At 50.1% G+C, this 5,000-nt stretch overlaps 1 protein-coding gene across 1 annotated transcript in view; it reads right to left on the reverse strand.

The window, feature by feature from the left end:
- Positions 1-5,000, reverse strand: part of LOC130390265 (teneurin-1-like) — a 185,852-nt gene that overhangs the window by 30,384 nt on the left and 150,468 nt on the right. The window lies entirely within an intron of this gene.

Below are 5,000 nucleotides of genomic sequence, written 5' to 3' on the forward strand. Positions count from 1 at the left end.
CAGCACACACACACAAACACACACATAGACACTCACACACACACACACACACACACACACACACACACACACACACATACACACACACACACACACACACAAGCACACACCCACACAAGCACACACAAGCACACACACACACACACACACACACACACACACACACACACACACGCACACACACACACACACAAACACACACAGAAAACACTGTTCAATGACCGTTTTTGAACTCCTCTCTCCGACCTGAGTCATAATTACTGACACTGGAGGAAAAATGCTAACTGTCATGATGTGGTGAGTCAACAGCTCAAGTGTTCTCACTAATGAGGTAAGATTGAACAGGCTTTGGGGGGATATCCGAGTAATAGTGGAAATCTGCCTCTTTTTTTTTTTAAGCCCCCCAGCTTTGGCAATCCATTAGATGGGTTCTGCAGGAAGTTGATCTGCTTTAGAAAATAAATGTTTTGTCTTCCGTAGGCTTTTGTCATGCGTGGTATTAGTATTGGCACGCGTGTGTGTGTGTGTATGTCTGTGTGATAGATGCATAGAAAGAAAGACCTGAAGAGATAAGGGCAGGGGCAAAGTAGGGAAGGAAGAGAGAGAGAGAGAGAGAGAGAGAGAGAGAGAGAGAGAGAGAGAGAGAGAGAGAGAGAGAGAGAGAATAGGGGAGGGGGGTACTTAGGTGGAGGTAGGACGTGATTGGGGTGGGGGGGGGGGGGGGATTGATGGCATGCTGATAGCGTCAGGGTGAGAGGGGTGTCTTTGTGTGTGGAGAGAATAGGTCCTTCCACCCCCTCTCCCAGCCACGGCACCCTTGACCAAAACTTCTTCCTCCTCTTCCTCGCCACTCAAGCTGACTTTATCTCCCCTTCGGCCTGGGCTCTATTGTTGAGCGGGAGCGGAGAGATCCTTCCAGAGAAGCCCCCCACCCCCCCCATCCCTCCTCCTCCCCCCCCCCCCCCCACCCCCCCTCCCCTTCTTTGTGTCAGCCTTTATAGAGAGATATATCTGCGCTTCTAAACTAAGATGGTGGAAATACGGTGACAGAAGCGTTATGGGTGGACAGGGGGATGGGGGGGTGGTGGGGGGAGGTTGAGGGTCGGGGGTGGCGGGGGGGGGGGGGGGGGGGAGTCGAGATCGTTACGGCCACAAAGGCAGAGGAACAGTTAGGGACAGATTCATGGAGGAGGCCGCCCGCTCGCAATCCATAAAGCCTGCAGCTTTACCACTCCATTACCGAGAGTCTGCGCGGGGCTCGCTGGCTGGCCCCGCATATATCACGTGCGCTGACACCATGCACGCACACTCACTCACACACACACACTCACAGGCCCACACGCGGGCACATACACCATCATTGTGTGGCTTTCTTGGAAATTTTTGCCTTGGCCACAGATCAGAAGGTGTGCCAATATTGCTAATTGCATTACAGTGAAAAGGGCTCAAGTAAGACACAAAGCTGTGGGGGCGGAGGGCGATAAACAGGAGCGGTGTAGGACAGAGGAAGAAAGCGAAGAGAAAGGGCGAGAGGGAGAGAGAGGGAGAGACCAAGGGGAAACGGTGTTCGCGCGAGCCGATAATGAAAGCAGGGGGGTTGGGAGACAGGTGCCATGCCCTATGGAAGGCAGAAAAGGCGTCTTTTACCGAAACCGCGGCCGGCAAACAAAAGCCGCTTGGCAGAGGCAGGGTAGCCCTTCAAGCTTTCCCCCCCGTGCACCGCGGCGGTCTACACTTATAATTCTAATCCCGGCCCTGTGAAAGCACAGGAAATTAGCAAAATACAAAAAAAAACATGCTCGGCTCGCAAGACGGGCGGCCGTCCAGATGAAGAAGAAAAAAAAGCACTCTGCTTTTTTTTTTTTTTTTCGTTCCTTCCACCTATGGATGAATAGAAGTTGAACGGGGCCGTGGTAGTTGGCAGCACAGTGTTGGCCAGACCGAGAATCAGGCGGGTGGGCGGGCGGGCGAGCGGGGCAGGCGCGCGGGGTGACTGGCAGGCAAGACGCTGGGCTGCCACGAAGTCCTTCTGATGTTAATTACCCACGAGCGCTTCTCTCTCGTTCTCTCTCTCTCTCTCACCCTCCCCCCCTCCCCCCCTCTTTCTCTCTCTCCTCCTCCTCTCTTTCTTACTCTTTCTCTCGCACTCTCTCTCTCTCTCTCCTTCTGACTCTCTCTTGCTCTCTCTCTCTATTTCTTTCTCTCTCTCTCTCTCTCTCTCTCTCTCTCTCTCTCTCGCTCTCCCACACTCCCCACCTCTTTCTCTCTCTCCCCCTCCTCTCGCTTTCTTATTCTCTCTCTCGCACTATCTCTCTCTCTGAGCCTGATGCAACACACAGTCAGAAAGCAACAAGACTTCGATGGCCGCAGGGGGCGGTAGAAGAGAGAGAGAGAGAGAGAGAGAGAGAGAGAGAGAGAGAGAGAGAGAGAGAGAGAGAGAGAGAGAGAGAGAGAGAAGTGGGGGGGGGAGGAAGAAAGGAGGCCAGAGAAAGAGGGGGGTAGTGCCAAGATGATGCAAACAGGCGTTGGGTTGAGGTGGTGGTGGGGGTGGTGTTGTTTCTGTGTGTGTGTGTGTGCTTGGCAGTCAGTGGCATGTCTCTCTGTCTTTCTGTTATCTGTCTTGTATTCCTTCTGCCTGTCTCTTTCATTCTGTCATTCGCTCCCCTCCCCTTTACCCCGTCCTTCCAACTCTCTGTTGTCCTCCATCGCTTTCTGCCTTTGATTTCCCTTTGTCTTTGATTCTCTCTCTCTCTCTCTCTCTCTCTCTCTCTCTCTCTCTCTCTCTCTCTCTCTCTCTCTCTCTCTCTCTCTCTCTCACTCAGTTGTTCTCTCTCTCTCTCTCTCTCTCTCTCTCTCTCTCTCTCTCTCTCTCTCTCTCTCTCTCTCTCTCTTTCTCTTTCTCTCTCTCACTTGTTCTCACCCTCCCTCCCTCTCTCTCTCTCTCTCTCTCTCTCTCTCTCTCTCTCTCTCTCTCTCTCTCTCTCTCTCTCTCACTTGTTCTCTACCTCTCTCTCTCTGGCTCTCTGGCTTTATTTCTCTGCCTTCCTGGTTGTTGTTACTGATGGAACCGTGATTCCAGAGTCCCATGGAGAGGCGGATTGAGGCGTTTTGGAAGTCCCGGTGAGACCCGACAGAGAGCATGATGACTGGGGCTCCTCCAGGCTTGCCCAGCTGCTCAGATCACGTCTGTCAATCAAGCGCAGTGCACCTGCACTCAATCTGCAGCACTGTGTGTTACCCCTACCTGTCACACCTCAAAAACACGCCATCTTCCCAGCAGCAGAAAAACAAGTCTCCTCATAGTTTCTTTTTTATGTGACTTTATCTTGTTCCGGGTTCTTTTGGGGCTGGTGAACAGCTTACGCGGTTTGTATATGTGTGTGTGTGTGTGTGTGTGTGTATGTGTGTGTGATGGCGTGTGAGTGCGTGCTTGTGTGTGTAAGTGTACACACGTGCGGTTGCGTTTGCCTAGACATGCATGTTTTGGCCCTGCGCAGCTCAACTAATAGAGCAGGGCTCTCAACATGGCCAGGGTCAGGGGGTCCGAGTTCCCCCCTCAGGGTCCTCCAACACTAAGAGTGTCAGCACTCAGGGTATATCGGGAGCTAATGGACTGTCTGTTTGTGGCCTGTGTGTGGCGGAGGTGTGCCCCGGTTCAACACGAAGCGGGTCGTTACAGAGGGACTGTCTGGCCAGAGTGCCAGAATGCCGGCCATTCTCATTTAGCTATCACCGGTAGCTGGATCGTTTTTTTAAAGAGGGCGATAACATCAACAGGTTCTGATCATTAGTTGGCATTCAGCGGTCTGTTGGTAAGCAGGAAGGGCTCAGGGTTAACTTGCGCCCTGTTTTTTTTACCTCTGTGAGCGCCTAATGAAGGACCGATAGGAAGTGGATCCACTTCGTCGTGTTCCTCACTGTGGTTGTTCCGAACGTGTTGGCCTGGGATCGACTGATGGACACATGTTCAGGATAACAGACACATAACGATGAGGCACACATAACGATGCCACTCACAATGCTAGAGTCTCCAACCTACACTTTTTCAATAATGCATGGTTTAGTAGGAGTGAAATAGACATGTCTGCATACGTAACCGATTAGGCAGAACAAAAAATAGAGAACGCAGCGGATCAATGGGTGGAACGCAAAATACAAATAATCCTAACTGTCACCCCTCTACGGGAAGATTCAGAACGACAGAAACAGTGTGGAGGAATAAACACATGTTACGTCATCATATAATATTCTACATGGTACTATTACACAACTTCCTATTGATGACCACTCATTTGCCTTCACTGGTCGTTACATGTTACATGTGTGTGTTGGAAACTCACACACCAGGGCTCAAATGCCTCAAGTGTCCACAGGTGCCCTCTCTGTTCTGTCACGCAGAACGGTCTCATAGACAGTTAGCTTAAGTCAATCACATACCATCGTCTTACAGCACAGGCCCCTGACCTCCCTGTTCATTGTGCTGTGACTAGATATGCGTCTTAGCTGAATGCACTTAGCTCTGTCTACGAATAAACTGTATAATTGTTACTGATCATGGGTCGGCGTCGTCTTATTCGCTAAATCTTCTTAAATCCGTACAATTCCTTGACACACACATACGCACACACAAACAAAGAGAGACAGACCAACACACACACACAAACACACAAACAATCCCACACACACACATGTCCCCCCTATTCAAGAAAAGATGTAAGTCAATTATGTAAATATGTTTTTGGAATCTAAACACTGTGCTACAGTCACATCATCCACACGATTATCCCTTTGGCTTTTGAATACATTTTGAATGTAAATGATATGTGGGTGCTGTGTATCACGGAGAGAAAAGAATCGTGTCCAACAAAAAATAGAAGGAGAGCTAAATTAGAACTTGTGATATAAGGTCTGATTAATTTCTCTCGCCCTCTGGTTATATAGGTAAAACAATTACACCCGTAAACTATTTTTAAAGGAACTTTGAACGCCTTCTTTGAAAT

The sequence above is a fragment of the Gadus chalcogrammus genome, chromosome 10 (genome assembly GCF_026213295.1).
Source record: "Gadus chalcogrammus isolate NIFS_2021 chromosome 10, NIFS_Gcha_1.0, whole genome shotgun sequence".
NCBI classification, from domain to species: Eukaryota; Metazoa; Chordata; class Actinopteri; order Gadiformes; family Gadidae; genus Gadus; species Gadus chalcogrammus.